This window comes from Bombus flavifrons, chromosome 9, assembly GCF_040668555.2.
Source record: "Bombus flavifrons isolate JBK064 chromosome 9, iyBomFlav1_principal, whole genome shotgun sequence".
Classification (NCBI taxonomy): Eukaryota; Metazoa; Arthropoda; class Insecta; order Hymenoptera; family Apidae; genus Bombus; species Bombus flavifrons.
In genome coordinates, this window is record NC_138450.1 from 3962866 (window position 1) to 3982563 (window position 19698).

Consider the following 19698-nt stretch of genomic DNA (forward strand, 5'->3'; position numbering starts at 1 on the left):
CACGATTTTCGTTGGGTTTCAGAAAATTGGCGTTCTATGATCAAAAAAGAAATACATCACAAGCAATTGTATTATCGATGATCACATACCTCGAATAGACATTTAGATTAAATTTCCTATAACTTATACACCCTATCTTTGCAACCCTAAACAAGAACAGACCTAAAAGCCATTTCAATCCAATAAGACACAATTCATTACCCATTCGATCTCTTGAACGACCCTCGAGCCTATTTCCAAGCACACGAAACCCAGCCTTTAACCATTGTAAAAATGTTTCAATTCCGTAAGACGGCGCTCATTGCTCCGGAACTCAATTAATTTCGATACGCAGCGAGACATTCGTGGAACGCGGTGGTTCCGCCACCCCCATGGCCTAGTCGACCGCGGTTCGAACCACGGCGGTGCAAAAGACCTAAACACCGCAAACCCAAACGCTCACTAATTTTCTGTTTAGTCGTAAAATAAATTCTCGACGTTGGGGTCGGGTGGGATGGAAAGTAGGTGGGGGGAGAGGATAGCAACGAGTTCGAACCGTGGAGAATGCTCTCTCCACCGGCGTATTTTCCACCCTTGGTGTAAGGGTGAAGGTGCCGATGCCAGCATTTACCGGGGGCCGAGGCAAAATTTGGAAGCAGAAGTAATCGAATTTGTTGGCGTCGTTTAATGAGAGCCGCACAATAGTTGTGTCTGTATAATTGGTACACACCCCCGTCGCTACGAGACCCGAACCCACCCCCTCGGCCCTCCATGGCCTTTTCCGACACTCTAACTGCTCCACCGATGCAGCCGTCAGCGAACAGAGAAAGGGAAAAGGGGATCCTACGGCGTAACTATTTGGCTCGAGTACCTTCGCGAGAGACCGCATACAGTGGTTCTCGATATCTCCTCATACTCGATCCTCGTTACAGTAGATGTAGCGGATGAGCGTATCGTTTGACTGGTGATCTTGTACGTGTTTGTTTTTATTATAATTTAATTTTATATTATATAATTATGTTATATATTTATTATAATTTTGGAGATAAGTCATTTAATTCATGTACATTGTGTGTAAATTAGTGTAGGATATTATTTATGTACACACGATTTATAGAAATAGTGGAACTAGTAGCTACGACTGTCTGATTACTGCTGACTGAATGTATTTATCTGAATGTGCACTTACATTATGTAAGGATTATACTGTAAGAGAAAAATTGTAGATGGATGAAATCAATGAAGTGCTATTATATGAACTGTATTCATTGAACTTATTGTCTTTCTATGAGTTGGAAGTTTTAAATCCAGTACTGCTGTAAGTTATTAAATCGCAATATATGAAATTTACAATTCGTTTGATTAAAATGATCAATCTTTCGTAGCAAGTGAGTATATAGTATAATAATACGTCGATTTAGATACATTTCTTTTCGTATTTGAATCTCGTGCTTCTTCATCTGATCAAATGTTTTGATATTACATTCCGTTCAAGGCAAATATTTTATGCAATAGATATACTTCTTATATACAAAATAACTACCACAAAATGATATTTCCGAATTATTTTATTCACCCATTATTTTCAAATACACTTATACTCTATCTTTGTTTCAAACCTGATTCATCCTACACAAACACCAAATAGAAGCCCATAAATTCTCGATGCTCCATTTCAAATTCTCTTCAACGATCACATCAGCATCGAGCAAAGCAACGGAATACCCTTTGCAGTCCAATGTCCGAGAACCCCTGTTTCGGCTATTTACCAATATAGTGATTAAATGTTCCATGAAATCACGAGTTCCACGTCATAACATTTTAAGAGTACTCCTCCCTTGGTCACGCGGTGGCCCTCTTTTACCAGGACAACGATGCATGTAGCTTTAATACCAGTGGCCGTGCGAGGTGCGTATAGGTATGCGAGGTGGCACGCGTGAACACGCGTCTCTATACGAAACTTCGACAAGCTTCCAAGTACACTATCGTTCAAAAGTAGACACTCGGTTATTTTCAGTCACAAAGTACAGATAAATCGAATTTTATAATTATCATAGTTACGATTAAAGTGTTTTTTAAAAGCCAATAGGCAACAATAAAGCTGGTGTTTATAATTGTGAAATCTTGACAAGCTCTTTACTTTCAGATTCTTTAATTGTTGGATTGCAAATCAGATCACGAAGGTTCCTCTAAATTGATAGAAATTTTTTTTGATGCGAGCAATGATATTTAAATAATAATTATTTGTAATACCATGTATAATAAATAATAAAATATATTACTGTTCTGTTGATCTGATCTGTTGATATTATAATAAGATAGCAAGTGATGATTCTAATTAATATTTGTTGTAATAATGTTTCTAATTAATATTAATTCATCATTCATTTGTGCATTCTGATCATGTTCGACTGTTACTTTAAATTGCACAAAGTATTCAGATACTTATGAAGGGTAGTGTACTTATACACTGCATAGTAGCTGGATTCTCTTTGCCTACTGTTTAATTACAACATACTTAGTTGCACAATTGTCTCTTTTACTCTTTCCACGTTGCTTCTAGCTGGTTGGTCTGTCGCTTCCCTTTGACCGTGTCTCTTCTCTCTTCGGCCAGTATCTCGATACTAAAAATAACGAGGCTGGGACAGGGATCACGGTGTAGGACATTTCTGTTCATTTTTCCCGAGACGGTTCCGCTCCGAGAGAGGCGTAATGGTAATTAGTTTTTCGCGTATGCGCTCGGAACCAGACCGAACTCTGGTACCGTGTTCGTCGTTGGGTCGAGGTTCCTTTTCGAATGGCATCCAAGATGGTCTAATTACCCCGCGTTCGCTTTTCATTTTCGTTTTTTGGAAATCACGCTTTATGCTGTCTCAGATGTAAGATGGATGTAGGTATTTTAAATGACACCAGTGGTATTTATTATAATTAATTACAATTTGTTAAATTCTTAAATACAAAAAATAATTGTTCTGCAAGAAAGTTTGGAATTTTATTTGTTAATTTAACAATTTAGTAATTTGAAAATGCGTTAATTTCGCAATTCAGTTATTTTTCATTTTTCTTTTCTTTCGATAGTTATAATTATCAAATTTTTATTGACGTGTATGGTTTCATTTTCTTTTCTATCGTTTCTTCCTTCATCGATCTTTTCTATCTGTAATTATCTTCCTTATAAATTTCCCAATTTCGCAATATTCTCTTCCGGAGTCTGCTGAAATCACCCGAATCGCGTGCCCAATGTCTTAATATCCTACATTCGTAGCAAAAGTTGGCGATTTAATATTAGAAGGGATAAAAACGTTTCGAAAAAGATCGGGAGGATTAGACATTTTTAGATCTGGTTTCCTTTCACAAATTTTTTAACCCTCTTCTCTCTTCACGCCTTTCTTCCTTCGACGAAAGAATGTCTGCGATGGTGGAGTATCGCTTACCCCGTTCACCGGCTCTAAAAGTGACAGAGAGTCAAAACACATCGGGTAAGTTGTTTTGCACTCACCTCCTTTTGCGTAGCGCGCGACAGCTGTATTTATACAAGACACTTCCGGCGAGACTCCAGCATGATAATTTCTTTTCCTTATTTCTGCCTTCTCCTACACGAACACCAAACAAGAAAAAAGATAATTTTGCTAGCACGTGTACACAGAATTGGTCAGCTACTAATCCGGCTCGTCTTCCCCAATCAATGGGTAGAACGTTGATCTGAAACCTGAAATGAAATTTCCGGTTACCATCTATATATGTATCGTGCAAAAAGGAAGGAAAGAGATTTAAGGGAGGATTAATCGAAAACCGAGATGTTACAAACAACTTTATCGAGGGAAACGAGATTCAACCCTTAAATTCCTATTAACACTAGAACTACCGATAGTTAACACGAAGCTATTTCTACCAAAACGATTGCCAAAATGATTGGTCTTTAAAAAATACGTGATAATAGATTGAAAAATAGATAGATAGAAAATTACGTGATTTTTATATTTATTGATTTATTAATTTTTTACAGAAGGAATTCCATGCTATGTAGTATATTTTTGGTATTATTAATCCATCTGGGACCATGATTCTCAAACGAGGATTGGTACATTTATAAAATTGTCATTTTGACTGGTGTGGTATTGTTAATATTATCATTTAGCGATCTAGCGATTGATCCGGAATTTTTTTGATTACTGATATCATCATATCGAATGATACACAGTAAAATTTAAAAAGAACACGTGGGAAGTTGTACAAAACGAGGAAACTGGTTAATTGCGGTTCGATAAACAGATTGCAGGACCCTTTTACACTTTGACAAGTACCTGTCATTTTGACTGGTATTGGTATAAGTAGCCTTGGTACAAAATTATTTTGAGTTTGAATACATAAAAAACAAAATAAAATTCATTATACTATACTTTTAGTTATCGTTGCGAGAGTCATTATATCATTGCGGAAAAAATATAACATGAAGGAGGAATTTTAAAATAAAATTTAAAACCAGTAAATTTGGCTGGTGTGGTAGTTCTAGTGTTAAGAAGATTATGATGTAGCGCAAGAAGTTTTGTTCACTTGTATATCTATCGAAACAAAAACGAGACTCATAGATTTCACGAATTTGTAAGAAATGAATGAAACTAAAAATGCCATCGGTGAATTAATGTTTGAACAAATACTAAATTTCTTATTAGAACGCATTAAAATATGTATATGAACTACTAATTTTATTGCACTGCATGTGCCTATGGAAATTGAAGAGTTAATACCGTAGTCTATCGGTAAACAAGGTACAATGAATTTGAAATGTATACTTTTATTAATGCGGATTTTTATCCATTTATGCGAAAATGTACGGAGCGCATACAACGTGCTAGAATATAAAAAGGTATGAAAAGTAAAGTAGTCGTTATGATATTTTAATGGATAAAACAAATTTTCACCAAAATTCTGCTATTTTGTTTAATTGCATTTATGAAACCCCACAGCCTGTTTGTTAGGCTTGAAAAATATCATTTTCCTCCTGTTGCCATTATCCTTCAATTTACTGACGAGACGACAATTTTCACAATAATATTGCGATGTTAATGCAAATCCACGAGTGCCAATCGATCGAACGAGAAACACTGTTTTAATTTTCACAACGTTCGCAATTGAATTGATAATTTTGCATTAAATGCCGGGCGCGGTTTAAACGAGAGGAAAATCGCGCTCGCACAGTTTGCGAAGTAGAGCGATAATTCAACTCAGATTCAACTATAAATAATTATTGCCTGGCTCGTGATAATTTCCCGTTAATTTAACTACGCTTTTTCTGTCGTTCGTTCGTGTTAAATACGGATGCCACGGGCAAGTACTCGAGCCACATAAATGACAGCGTTGATTAAAACGTATGTACACAGAAACGAATTGAAGTTACTATTCGTTTTATCTTCGCGCGCGATTAAGCTGTTCGCATAAGTATCTCCTCTGCGCGATACTTCGAAACAACACAATTAGTATAATGAGTTAGTACTAGTCCTCTAATTTACAAATCCCCCAGTTTCCTACTTCACTAATCCCGCGTCCTCGCAATTTCGTGAATTCTCGACTCGTCAAATATTTCACTTTTCCTGCTTCTTTGCCTTTATGTATTATAATTTCATCTCGTTTCTTCAAACGTTTCTCTTTTACATTGGTCTATGTTATAAACATGTCTAACACTCTTGACGATTCTTTATTTCCTGATTTTATTGATTGTCTATGTTAACTCAATTCACGGTTCCAAGGGTCTATAAATTTACGGCTGTCTAATATTTTATTTCTTAAACTCTCCAATTTTCTCTATTAATTTAATTTTCAACCCGACCGATTTCTATATTTCTATAATGCACGACGAACATTCTAACCTTTTGTATTTAAAGAATTTCTGCTTTCTAGTGTGCAATTATACCACTCTTTAAATTTATATTACAGAAATTTGAGAAAATATTATATAAATAACGATCAGGGTGTCTAGGAGTAATTTCCAGCGAAATAAATGCATGATTTTCTAGCAAATAACTCGCACCTGGTCTAGCTGACGAAATGATCTAGCCAACACACGGTTTGCCAACTTCGATATCAATCTTATTACGCGTCCCTACTTAACTTTCAAATTTGTCTGCTTCTTTAGCTACATCCTGCTTAATATATCCGTTAATCCCGCTGTACGTTGAACAAGGAAAACAAATGTTCGCGAGTATCCGGAAACGTGGTCGATTTGTAATTGTTGGATATCGTTGACTGACGATATGTAAGATTGTCCAGCAGACACTGTGATTACTTAACCAAAAACAAAATCTTGTTCAGTCTCGGATATACATTTTTTTTTCACTAAATCATGGTTTTACGAAATTCGATCTTTTACAATATGTACTGCTGCCCTCAAAATTTCCAACTATTAGTTACGATCAGTTCAATTATTATATGCATGTGCTAACGTTTGAGCTAAATTTCGCTCGTTTCAATCGGTTTGCCAGTAAATCTTCGTAGGGGCTTGCTCGATCGATATTGCTATATATCACAGCGAATGAGTAGGTGTGGAGGGTCGAAATGTCGTTAGATTATACCAAAGATGTTTATTGGACGTGGGCCAACCTTCGAGATTCTCAGTCGCTTCCTGCGCAGATCGCAACGGTGCGATGCCAACAGTCAACGTGACGATGAGACAAGTGTGAAAGCTCGACCGTTTTGCGGCCTCTATCGCTTGAAGTACCAAAAATTCGCCAAGCGTACAACACGCCCGACCAGAACCTGACATTTCGTAGCTCTATTCTTTCAATCTTACTGAGCTTCCGTATTTGTTTAGTTTCCGTTCGAAAATTTCACCAGGCAATTTCCATTTTGTTTCGTTACTTATTAGAGTCTTAGACTTAGGAAATTCCTTCTTAGTTTCCCATTCTTCGATCTTTCCACTATTGGTAACTTGTATAGGATAAAGGCACGAGTACGAAAATTATTGCTTACGACAGATACGATGAGCGTTATCATCGAGCAGCTACAGATACCAATCTAAGTAATCAAAGGGTTTCGTTTTGGAATTATCTCGTGCCATATTCCTCTCTCTTATTAAACACGACATAGTACGACGCCAGAATAATTTACTTATAATTCTCAATGAGAATTGATTGTAAAATACATCCAAATAAAAAAAAAAAAAAAAAATATTGCTCTCGATAAATCTACCTATTCCTCTGTTCCATCCTCGTCTTTCTCGATCACAGTCTAATCTATTTATTCACGGGCCAATTTTGTTGTTAAACTAGGAATTTTTATGACTTCCGGAGAAATTTCGAGGTGCGAAAACGCACGCAACGCATGTAATATGCAAAGATATAAAAAATATTTAAAATGGAGTAGTGTTGATTATAATATTTAGCACATGAAATAAAATTTCTATAGTTATGTCCATAAAAATATAAAAGTCTATAAAAATCCTCGATCTGTCAGACATAACCATAACACCATCTCGTAACAGTTTTAAACATCAAAATAAATTATTTCACCACCTAAAACTATTTCCACCATACACCAACTTTATATCCTTTTCCTCTAGAAATATCGTTTTGTATCTTTCTGACTTTCAGCCGATGCCCAACAATCCCTCAAGACTGTTTGACGAGGAATTTTTCCTTTTGGTTGCCAAACAGCGGAATCCAAGACACATCAGCCCCATTGGAGCATGTACGTGCGGACGAGCGAACAGACGGAGTTGTTAATTAATATCGCTATAAATTAAAATGTATTATGCAAGTTAGGCGGTCTCGTCCGCAGGCTCTTCGGGACTCGTGGAGTCTCGGCTGCGGCCGTGCTCGAGGAACCGAGTTTTACGCGGTGTGCGAGCTTCCACGGGCGAAGGGAGGACGATGGAAAGGGCGAACGAGCGGAGGCTGAGGCAACGGGACGCGGAAGAGGGCGGCGCGGCGTGGCAACCGGCGGGCAAACAACAAGAGGTTTTCGTAGCCGGCTAACGGCAGAGTTTCCTCATAAACTCTTAGGGAAGTTCGCAGACAAACACAGAAATATTTTGTAATGGAAACACGTCCCTGAGAAATTAAATATCGCAATGAAGAAGATGAAGTTGCGTTTGTAGCCGAGTGCTACGAGGAGACGACTGTCGGCGAATCCAGAAGCGTATTACGTGCGACGAACAGTCATTAATTGCTACCGTTTTCGAACGTCGTGAATGTCAGTCACCTGATCTTATTCTCTTCCAATCTGTTGGATTGGCAACTAAGTGATTGCGGATTTTGTCAATACCACCTAATGATAAAATCCGCAATCACTTAGTTGCCAACCCTATAGATAGAAAGTCATCGCGTTGCTCACTCGTCCAAAGTATGGAGGATCTGTGTTATTCATATGCGACTTCATTTCACTGTGTAAATCTTTGATATTATGAGAAATTGAATTTGCATTATTTGCTTCAAATTCAAGGAAGTTATCGTTAAAGAAAGATACGTTTCAAATTTGTTACAAATTATAAGAAAAATGACTAAAGTCGCAAAACTTAAATCTCTTGTGTCTGTCAAATCATTTTTTAATCTAATCTTGTCTTCTTATCATTAAAAAACTTCTTAAGTTTCGGGTGGTTTCTTGTTCGAATTTACAAAATTTGAATATAAAAATTCAAGGACCTTGGTGGAACCGGAAGTCTAGCAAATACAAGACAAAGTAGATCCACTGTCAAGACCGAATATTGCAAATAGAACGTCACGCGAAATAATATTAACTCACACGTAATACGTATTAACAATAATGATTGCCCGAAATTCCTGAAGCATCTGGTCACGCGTTCGAGGAACATTCGCGCTATTAATCGTGCCAAGTTACCAGTGCATGCCACGAACATTATATGTCGGTACGTTCGACGGATTATTTATGTTATTTATTTGCGGACAGTTCTCTATTTAATCGTATTACAGTTTTCGATAATCTCAGTTGGCTCTGGTCCCCGGATCTCCAAAACAACTTAGTTACAAGTTGCAACTGGCCGATTGCGCAAGCAATCATGCGAATTAAAGAGAGCGATCGCTGAAGTTTCGTTTGGTGGAAATACTTTGAAAATTACAGAGAAAGAACACGATAAGTGATATTTCACATTTTTCCCAACATAGTTTTATAATTCGATAAGTTGTTACTTAATTTGACATACGTTATCAAGATTGTCGTTTTATTTAATTTTATGACTGCACGCCTATTTACCCATATTTTTCACGACGTGAAAAATACTGCTTGTCGTAATACTAAAATATTGAAGAAATTAAAATATTATTTGTCTTAACAATTACGAAAGTACTTGAAAGCTTAGCATAGAAAACTTTAATGTCCATATGGTGGATATTATCTGAAACATTTTGAAATTTCGTTAACACTGTAATAAGATAAGATTGTCACGATTATATTGGTAAAATTTGAAACCGATTTGAATGCCTATAAATGATATGTATTGCAAACGTATATGTAATGAAAAATTATTATACAGTGCGAACAGTCATCCCATCACATCATAAATGTCGGGAATATGATTTTACTGAATACTCAGGTTTATTAATGTAATGGATAATCCACTATTCGATTACATTTGTGATAGTTGCGAACTTTATCAATGTTAATCGCAATAGTGGAGCCTCAGAAAAGTGCTAATGAAATCTCAAAATGCTTCGTATAGCACACATGACATATTCATGAAACGTGTCCAGAAGTGTTCAAATACTTTCGTGAATCTTTGATATAATATTTTATATCAAAATATTCTCCTTTTGTTACAAAATGACAGTAAAATAAAAAGATCAACAAAAATTGTGTACCTTTTTCTTGTGTTTTTTTCTTTTTTTGAGAATTCTGCGAGGACCAGCGGCCGATCGCCGCCACATTGGGGCGGAATTAGAAGCGAAAAGCTGGTCGTTGAACGGCAGAGGAAATCGAACGAGCGGAACGTTTGATAAGCGCGCAAATTGGCCGGGACAGATGACGGATTTCGATAGTTAGAAACGGCTGCTCGTTAAAACTAATGGCAGCAGCGGATTTAGAACTTGGCAGTGTTAATCATCAATTATATCGACCTTATTGCGGCTAGCCCACAGCATGTGACGTGCGTGACAATCGTTGGAACGAAACGGCCGCCACGTGTTTTCGCATCACGCTTTGAATCGATCGCGATTCGCTCAAAATAATTGTCGCGCCCCTGTCTCGCTTTAATTAATCATTAACCTACCTCGACCCCGGAGAATCCTTCCTTCCGATTTAATTAGTTATTCGTTAATTTCGTCTACGACGAATTTGTTACAATTCCCCTGTAAATGCATTATTCTCCGGTTCATTCGATTGTCTTATTTTTACACGTTCTGCAGTCGCATTTTCATCCCCTCTTGAACGTCTGCAACGGAAGAACCGAATTGTTCGTCGTCCGTTTTATTAGAAATTCGATTGCGTTTATAGTTAGCAGCTTGAATAGATGGCCGAATAAAATATTGAAATTTTAATTGCACCGTCTGAACAATAATGGAAGTTTAGTATTATTTTATTAATTAGAACAAAAGCTATCGGAAGAATATAGAATTCGCTTATTTTTTTATATATTTCAACTGTAATTTGCATCACAAAATTTTGAAAAGAAGGGAATACATATTCTTTTAAAGAACGGTAAATAATGTATAAAATGTAAAGATATTACAATTTATCATTAAAGATCAAAAGCATATTCCTTCTAAAGAAGAAAGTATCAAAAGCGTATCTATTAATTAACAGCAAAGGTTAAGAACATTGGAACTTATGGAACTTCTGGTTCCTCGATTGTCACCAGATTTTTCGTCCGTCTAATTATTGTCCCTGGGGCAACTACAACCCTCGATATGCCAGCCGTAGTCGAACTACAGCAATCAACGAGATCGCAATTTCTCCCCGTTCTCTTCAGGAGAACCTCGAGGACTTAGCAAGTAGTTAGTCCTCCGACTTTGTCCGCCCAACCCCCAAAGAAACGTACTACGCATTCTGAACCTCATCCAGCAAACATCTAGCTGAATCGCGTATCCTTTTTCTCGAAACACGAAGTGATACGAAATCATTACAAAGATTGCGATGTCAAAGCACCTTAGGTTCAAATTATTTCAATTAGACTTTTTATTGGTTAGTCATTTTTAGAATCGTCGATTGCATATTTCTGTCTTTGCACTTTGATTGAGATTTCTTTCGAACAAATTTCAATTATCGTAATTTAATTATTGTCGATTGTTTACATATATTGAGTATTATTATTACATAATTCCTAATTTTATAAATATATCTACCACCATACGTATTCTTAAACCCTCCAATTTTTCCCTCTTTAAATTCCGCAATTTTAATTTCTTCAACATCGAATATCCTATTTACCCAAATTTTAATTTTCTAAATATTTATACTTTTCCCTCTTAATTTGATATCATTCTCTATATACCTTTCCCTATTACTTTTCACTTCTTCTATACATTCCCAAGCAACTAATTCTTTAATACATCTCTCCCTATTAAATTTATTTACCACTTTCCCTACCATTTCCTCGCACAACTTTTCTCGTCCGCTCTTACCTTAATTTTTCAATCTACGGACGGTTCGTCGGTCGAATTTTAGCGTCTCTCGAGTATCTTTTAATTTGCCGGCCCTCCATTTTCGAGCATCAGAGCACCGATTCGAATTCCCAGCCAGCAATCTCTATGATAAAACGGTCAAAGATCGCGCGATAAATTTTTTGCGCGCGTGTTTCGCGAAATACGAAGTTGGAAAAAGGGTGCGCGCACTTCTGGTTCATCCACGTTCCGTGCCAGCAGTTGTCGATTCATATCGTCCGTCGCAATAGCGTGGAAAACACTTCCGGGAACCATCGTAGACCATCCACCGAGCGGAGCACTTAAACTCCAGGCGCGACCAGCGTGGAGAACCTGACGGATAACGAGCGTCCAGAGATTAATCGGCGGTCACGGATTCTAAATTCTGCCACGCGGTTAAACCGCGATGATCACCGCGAACTGCGTGCAAGTTCGATCATCTCTTTGATTCGATTCTGCCCTTCAACGTTTAAATAATCTTTTTCGTCTAAATAAACGTCTAAATAAATTTTTCACTTCCTCATAGATTGATAGAATTGCAGCGTGATAATGTGAAAATACATACAGCGCTCGAATATACCCGGCAAGATTAATTTAGATATCATTTTGTTAAGCTGCAAAGTAAATGAATATATAATTGACGTGCTTGTTAAGCAGGAAGCAAATCTCCAACAGCTATTGTTTATTATAAAAGAGTACGTGATTGTTAAACATGATGTATGAATGTAAAAGAAGCATAATATCATCATCATATTTTGTTTAGAATTACTGAAGTTACTTTCTGAAACTGCTAAACCTCTGTTTTTTCAGAATTTTTACATCGATATCGATCGATAAGCGGTTCCAATACACCATTATGGTGGATCTTCTGCTATCAAAAAGTTTGCTTCATAAATTTATTTGTATTAGGTTGTCCCAAATGTTTCTTTCGTTTCATAAGTGAAATAATAGATGCACAACATTTTTTATTTTATATTATTTTATAGATTCATATATGATCCATTTTGTAGTAATAGAATAAAATGGATCAAACATAATTCAATAAAATAATATAAAACAAAAAATGTTGTGCATCTACTACTTCCTTATAAAACGAAAGGAACTTTTCGGACAACCTAATACAATATAGCCCTCGTCTCTTTTCCACACACGCCTATATAACCATGATATATGTATACGTGCACAGACTCTTTTCTGTTTAACCGAATATTTTATCTTATTTATCTTGAAAAAGATATATCAGCTTCGTGTTACCTGTTTTATCATAAAACAGTTTAAGCATTCACGCTATACATAGGAGAACAATTTGAGCGTAAAATGGTTAAAGACAGCGAAGTTACTTGTGCAAAATCAAAAAATACGCAACATCCAACAAATAACTATCTGTGATGGAAAAAGAAACAAACGAACGTGCATGAAAATAACTATGCAAGTGAATCGTTGCTAGACCAAACGATCGTTGACGCTTCGCGATAAACCGGTGAAATTATTCGACAAAAGAGAAAAAGGAAGTTTCACGGCACACCGAATATAACCGCGGCACGGTTGTCATTTTATCGATATCAACAAAGAGGAGTTGGCCGTCGTAGAAAACGCTTCTGGCATCTATACGGCTAGCTATGGTGCAAGGGGAAGGCACTTAAAGTCAAGTAACTCGACCAGCGTGGAGAACTCGACGGATAACGAGCAGTCGGAGATTGATCGTATTGCGGGCGCGAATTCGAAATTCCGCCAGGGCCGTGCTTTATTCGCTGAGAATTTCGCTATGTTACCCGGCATTTCGACTCGGATCGGCCAGAGAAAAAGGCCATTGCATGCCGACACACGCGTCCGCCGTTTATATTTCCCAAGTCACACGCGCGATTCCGATTTCATATCCGAAATTCCACTCGTTCTACCGATTCATACATTCTTAGCTCCTTGCTTGTTTTTCTGATTCTTCGTGATTTCCACGGCTGAACCTTAATACTAAAATTACCGATAGTTAATACGAAGTTATTTCTACCTAAACCAGTGAAAATGACTGGTCTTTTAAAAATACGTAATAATAGAATATGTTTGTATTTATTGATTTATTACTTTCTTACAGAAGGAATTCCATGTTGTGTAGTACATTTTTGGTATTATTAATCCATCTGGGACCATGATCTCCAAACGAGGGATGACACATTTATAAAATTGTATTGTTAGTGTATTGGTATTGTTAGTGTTGGCATCCAGTGATCTAGCAATCGATCCGGAATTTTCCTGATAGCCGATATCGTCATATTGAATGATACGCAGTAAAAATTGTAAACACGTGTGGAAACTGGTTAATTGGGGTTTGATAAACAGATTGCAGAACCATTTTACACTTTGACAAGTACCAGTCATTGTGACTACTACTGGTATAAGTAGTCTTAATACAAAATTATTTTCAGTTTGAATACATAAAAACAAAGTAAAATTCGTTATATTATTCTTTTAGTTATCGTTGCGAAAGTCATTACATCATTGTGGAAAAAGAATATAACATGAAGTAGAATTTTTAAAATAAAATTGTAAAACCAGTCAATTTGGCTGGTGTGGCAGTTGTAGTGTTAAAGCTTCGAATCTACAGGTTGAAAAATTTCAACTTCGTACTCTGTTAATCGTAGAAGACAAGCCTTTAAAGTCCTGCTTGAAAACTTGGAAAAATACTTTTAGACACCTTTCATGTATATGTACTATGTGTGTTATACGAAACATTTAGAAATTCCATTAACACTGTTACGAGATTCCACTATTATAGTTATACTAAAACTTGAAATCTAAGTGAAAACATATAGATATAGAAATTGCAAGATATTTAGTACAAGTATATACTTTACAGAGATCAGAAATATTTGAACTTATCATATGTTCATGAATCATATCTTGAACATTTACTGTATGTAAAATATAGTTGTTCACGCCGTATACAAATTTTTCACTCGATCTACTTTTTCAAGAAACATCTTGTAATTTCTATATACATTTTCAGTTTGTTATCAATTCTGACCAATATAATCATGACAGTCGTATCTTATGAAAGTGGTAATGAAATTTCTAAATGTTTCATGTGTATAACACATACGATATGAACATAAAAGTTACCAATATTAATGTGGTCAAATACCTTTGTGAGCCAACGTAGATGACTGTACGGAGGAAGATAGTATACACGGCGGATGATTCAGCGCGTGTAATTTCCCGGAGAACGATTGACGCGGACCGCGTGGACGGCATATATCGCGCGGCACCGCGCGCCGCGACGATTTCGGTAAAATGTGTGACGGTCGAAGCGACGGGCAAAGCCTCCTTTGACTTCTCTGCCGTGACCATAAACCTCTGATTTACGCCGTTTCGAGGCGAGCACGGGTGCCGTTCGGCAAACCACGCGTGAGATCGACCTGTCGCGAAAATCGGATTACCGACTTTTTACTTTGTCCCGTTTCTACGCGCGCGAAACCAGACGCGCAGAACCGCACAACGATGCGCTTTGCGCGCGCCAGATTGATGCGGATACGCGAACTCGCGCTTCCATCTTCGTCTTCCTTTTTCTTTTGTCCCTTTGTCTTTGCATATTGCAGCTCTGCTCAAGCGAATTCCGAAACGCGATGGATTCGTGAAAAGAGGAAATTAGTTTGAACGTCTCGAATATCGAAGTTCGTGTTTCGCATTTAAAACACGAGGTTCGATAACTTCTGTTCCGTGGGGGCAAAGTATTGGCGATACTACTTTTGAACTTTTATCTTGGACACTTTCTCTGATATTTTTAAGTTCGCTAAATTCTTGTATACGACATTGATGCTTTATAATATTAGGTTGTCCGAAAAGTTTCTTTCGTTTTATAAGGAAATAATAGACGCACAATGTTTTTTGTTTTATATTAGTTTATTGAATTATGCACGAACATAATAATAGAAATATAACGAAATTGATTATACATAATTCAATAAAATGATATAAAATAGAAATTGTTGTTCATCTATTATCACCTTATGAAACGAAAGAAACTTTTCTGAGAACCCAATATTTCGATGATATTAGTATCTATAAGGTTTTTATTTTTTCTGTATTCGTTAGACTTCGGTTTTTGTTCTTTCAACTATTTGGTTGATTAGTTAGTTCTTTTCATACCATGAATTATCACTTTTTAAGTTGCACTCTCGCTCTTATCGTTAAGGTCTATCCTATAGTTAATGATGTTTACGATGATGTATGAGTACATCGGAATAAAAGATGGTCTCTATGCAAACATATATCTTGTACTCAAAAGGATCAAGCTAGTAATTAAATTACAACGAATTAAAGACAATTTTTACATTCGTTGAAAAGTATCTGGCTTTCTTTGAATAACTTTAACCTCGTTCTATACGTTTCATGCGCGCTATAGACGTTAAATAATTCATACAACACGTGCAACACCTTGGAAAGTGTAGCAACATATAAGTATTTATCCGACGTTTCTTTTTCATTTATCTAAATTTATTCCCCGGTTTGCACTCTGCGTATGTAGTAATAAACACATTAGCAAGTAATCAACAACAATCATTGCGATACTATGCGAAAAGAAACATTAGGTTTCTTCAATGAGACCATTTATATACATCTATCAAAACCAATCTTAAATTCGAAGAAGGAGAAACAGGAATGAGACAGAATAAACTCGAATCATAAAAATGTAACAATTACTAGACCAGAAAGTTATTTTTAATTTCAACACGCAACCTCTTCAGTTGTTAACCGGGAAACGAACTTGTCACTCGCATCTCACTTTTGTATCTTGTTGCATCACTTTACTTACATTTTATATTACATTATATGGTAATTATATTAAAACCAAAGCTAATTCTTCTTTGTTAACGTCGAAATCCGCATACTGAGTCTTTCATGGGCCAAGTAAGATTTTCTGTACAGAGTGTTAATAATTTTGTCAAATAAAATTGATTCCTATTAAGTATTCTGCTAAACAGTTAACCACGATTACTAAAACAAAAAAAACAATTTCTTAAAATTCTCATTTCACTGTTATAGAAAATTCACACAACTCGACATCTTCACACAACTTGACATCGACGTAGTAAAGAATTCCTTGAGAGTTTTGCTAAACATTAGTAACTAACTTATTCATCCATTTCGAAGTTTCCGTACTATAGGTGTCTATGGAAATCGAAGGGTTGAATATGCAAGCATATTCGAAGTGATTCGAAGTTTTAGCCGCAGCGCACTAAATTAATTATGCTGTGAATTAATTACGAAACTAGAGGAATGATACTTTTAACGGTTGGATTAAATCCAAATTTTCAAAACCTTAACTTTTCACCACTATGATTCTCGGATTTCCATATGTAAAACGATCCAAAGTGTTTCAGTGCCTATCCACCACGTAAATATCCAAGCAAACGTTCACGCTTCGAGACATCCTGGCGATCGACCACGAAAAATCGAGGCGATCGCTCTCGATCGTTTGGATCGCGGCTTCCTGAACTTGGTTTGGTTCGTTCGGTTGGTTCACCGTGTATTTATAGTTTAATTTGTGGCCTAGGGCCACGTTGAGGGTCGCGGGTATATTTACTTGGCCGGCCTGGCTTTAGGAGCCTCGAAATCCGTTCGCTCCCGGTCTTCCTCGCCACGGTGGCCGAACGAAAGAATTTTTATGAGCACGTTAAACGAGCAGCCGAATGTATCTCTGTAGGTCCACGGCCTGCCGCGGTACGATCGGTTTATCGTTCACCGAACGATCGGACGTTCCCCTTTCTTCGCTCTCGCGCGACGCTTTCGCGCGACTCATCGAGGAACGACCGAGCTTCCCGATCCTCCCCACCGACCAACTTTCTAATTTTGGCCATGCAAACGAAATTTTAAAGATCAGTTTCGCCAGTTTCGCACCGTATACTATATTGTGTAAATTATGCTCTTCAATCCTTTCGATGACAATTGTGTCGCGATTTTCGTATCATCTCTGTTTTGCAATCGTCGTATAGTGGAAGAAGAGACGCGGAGACAGTATAAATACAAGTATTTCTGTAGAAATCAGTCGAAAATATGCCTTGCGCAATTGTTCAAAGCGTTAATTGTACAAGACCATAAAAGAAAAATCAAGTTTCATTATTTTCTTTTATCGTTCCGATAGACAGATTTCGAAATCCTTAGTTCGGTATCTTTTACACTTTTCATTTCTAGTTTAAATTATTTATGGCGGCTTATTTGTACGTATCGTTACGTACAACTATGTATTGACAATGTGCTAGGGCGATGCTTATCGTTACACTTGAAGATTAATTTCTGGTTTACGATAAGAGACAATTTTCCGTTTTCAAAATTTGCTTTCTGAACTCGTCATGCGTGAAGTATTATATAATACATAATTAGCGATAAAAGATTAAATTATAAATTTAGTTGAACCTCAATTAATGCTTTATTATCACTGTGCAACTATACCGGTAAATATTAAGGAGAAAATTGGAAATTTCAAGAAGTACTCGTAAAGCAATTTAAAAAATACAGTGGGAGGAAGTGAAAACGAAAAAAAGAAACGTGGGACGAGTTTGGAGAAATAAGAATATGTAGAAACAGTTCAATCCGTGCGTTCACGGTAACTTACGTTCCGTTCAATTCCGTGATGTTAACTTCCTTGGAGGATCACAAATTTATCATTATTCCTAACCAGGAAGGAATTAAATTTTCCGTCGACGGCGACCATTAAAACGTCGGTATTCTTTTATAAAATATAGAAAGCAATTACACTTATCTGTTTGCAATTAATTACGAGCAAACCAAATCGAAAAACAGCACACACGAATTAATATCACGTAACGATAGTGCGCCGCATTAAAATTAATCAGCAATTGTTCTTAATGGGCGCGAAGGGGAAGGTTTGTAAGGCGTCTCTTAGCCTCTGGTTCGTTTACGTGAATCAAGGATCCGTGGATCTTGCATGTTTACCACAATTTATTTGTTAATAATTACACGAGTCCTTTTACTCTATTTTCTATCTTGATTTTTTTCTTCGTTCCAACAAAATCGCGCGTAAGCAAGCAATCTTGTTTGTATTGCATATGTGCATACAGGGTGCTCTATAATTGGTGGTATCAAAACTAAATTGAAAATATGAAAGAAAATGTTTTTACAAAGAGCTTGATTTTTTGAGAGAATTTATTTTATAATTTAAAATTTATTTCAATTTATTTCAGCTATATTAAAAATAAATCTTGAAAATTTATTCTACACTTAATTATTGCACTATGTCTCACGTTAATTGGTCTTGCTGTAGATCGATATCTCTATTTATATTTATCTCTAGCGTATGGTTAATGGACACCTAACAGCCGATAAAACATAACCTCTGAACATTCGCGAGTGATAAATGTTATTTTATGAATGAAAAATATTTTCAATAATGTTCTATCTCAATCTATATTGTCTAATATCCAATACACAAACACAAACACTTACAGATATCAGTCTTCAATCAATTCCATTAAATTATCACGTAATTAACTTATCAGGCAAACAATCAAAGTGAATTTTCTAAAAAAACACAGACTCGTATAAAAAGATCGTATTCCATTCTATCGACTTATTTTTTCCTATAGGAGGAACCTGTACGAGCTATACGACACCCAGTATATCTATACACACATAATGTGTATATAGTTCGCGTGCAAAAACACGGATAATTTGTGGCCACGATTATGCAACGTTGCTCGCGAGCCTGCGTGCTCCGCTTTTCTGCTCCGCTCTTCGTTCCGCGTCGAGTGATTTCGGTTCGTACATCGCCGTATCGCAAATTTGTATCGTGCACCGAGATTTGTTCGTACCGAGAGCGACGAGCCAGGCAGAAACGGCCAGGCGAATCTTGTCTGATGTTTCCTTGCTTCGAGCCACGATTAATCGCCGCTTCTAAAATCAGCCCCCGGCGTTTATCCTTTTCTTCGTCTTCTTTTTCTTCCGTGAAACAAGGAACACCGAAACTGTTTTAATTTTTCGAATTCTGGATGAAGGGATGAGGGAAAAAAGTTGCGTATGTGTATATTTATAGGGAATGATTTATCGCTTTCGATTACTTATAGCGAACGTTTTCAGTATTTTTCTTTTACATCATTCTCTGAATCATCGTCATCGTGGCGTT

The 19698-nt window shown here is 36.7% G+C and overlaps 1 long non-coding RNA gene across 1 annotated transcript in view; it reads right to left on the minus strand.

The window, feature by feature from the left end:
- Positions 1 to 2874: 2874 nt before the first annotated feature.
- Positions 2875 to 19698, minus strand: part of LOC138183131 (uncharacterized) — a 127224-nt gene continuing 110400 nt past the window's right edge. The window contains exons 3-4 of the long non-coding RNA XR_011173998.1: positions 3479 to 3688; positions 2875 to 3427 (exon numbers count right to left, since the gene is read on the minus strand). This is a non-coding gene — a long non-coding RNA (uncharacterized LOC138183131). The remainder of the gene's footprint in view (positions 3428 to 3478; positions 3689 to 19698) is intronic.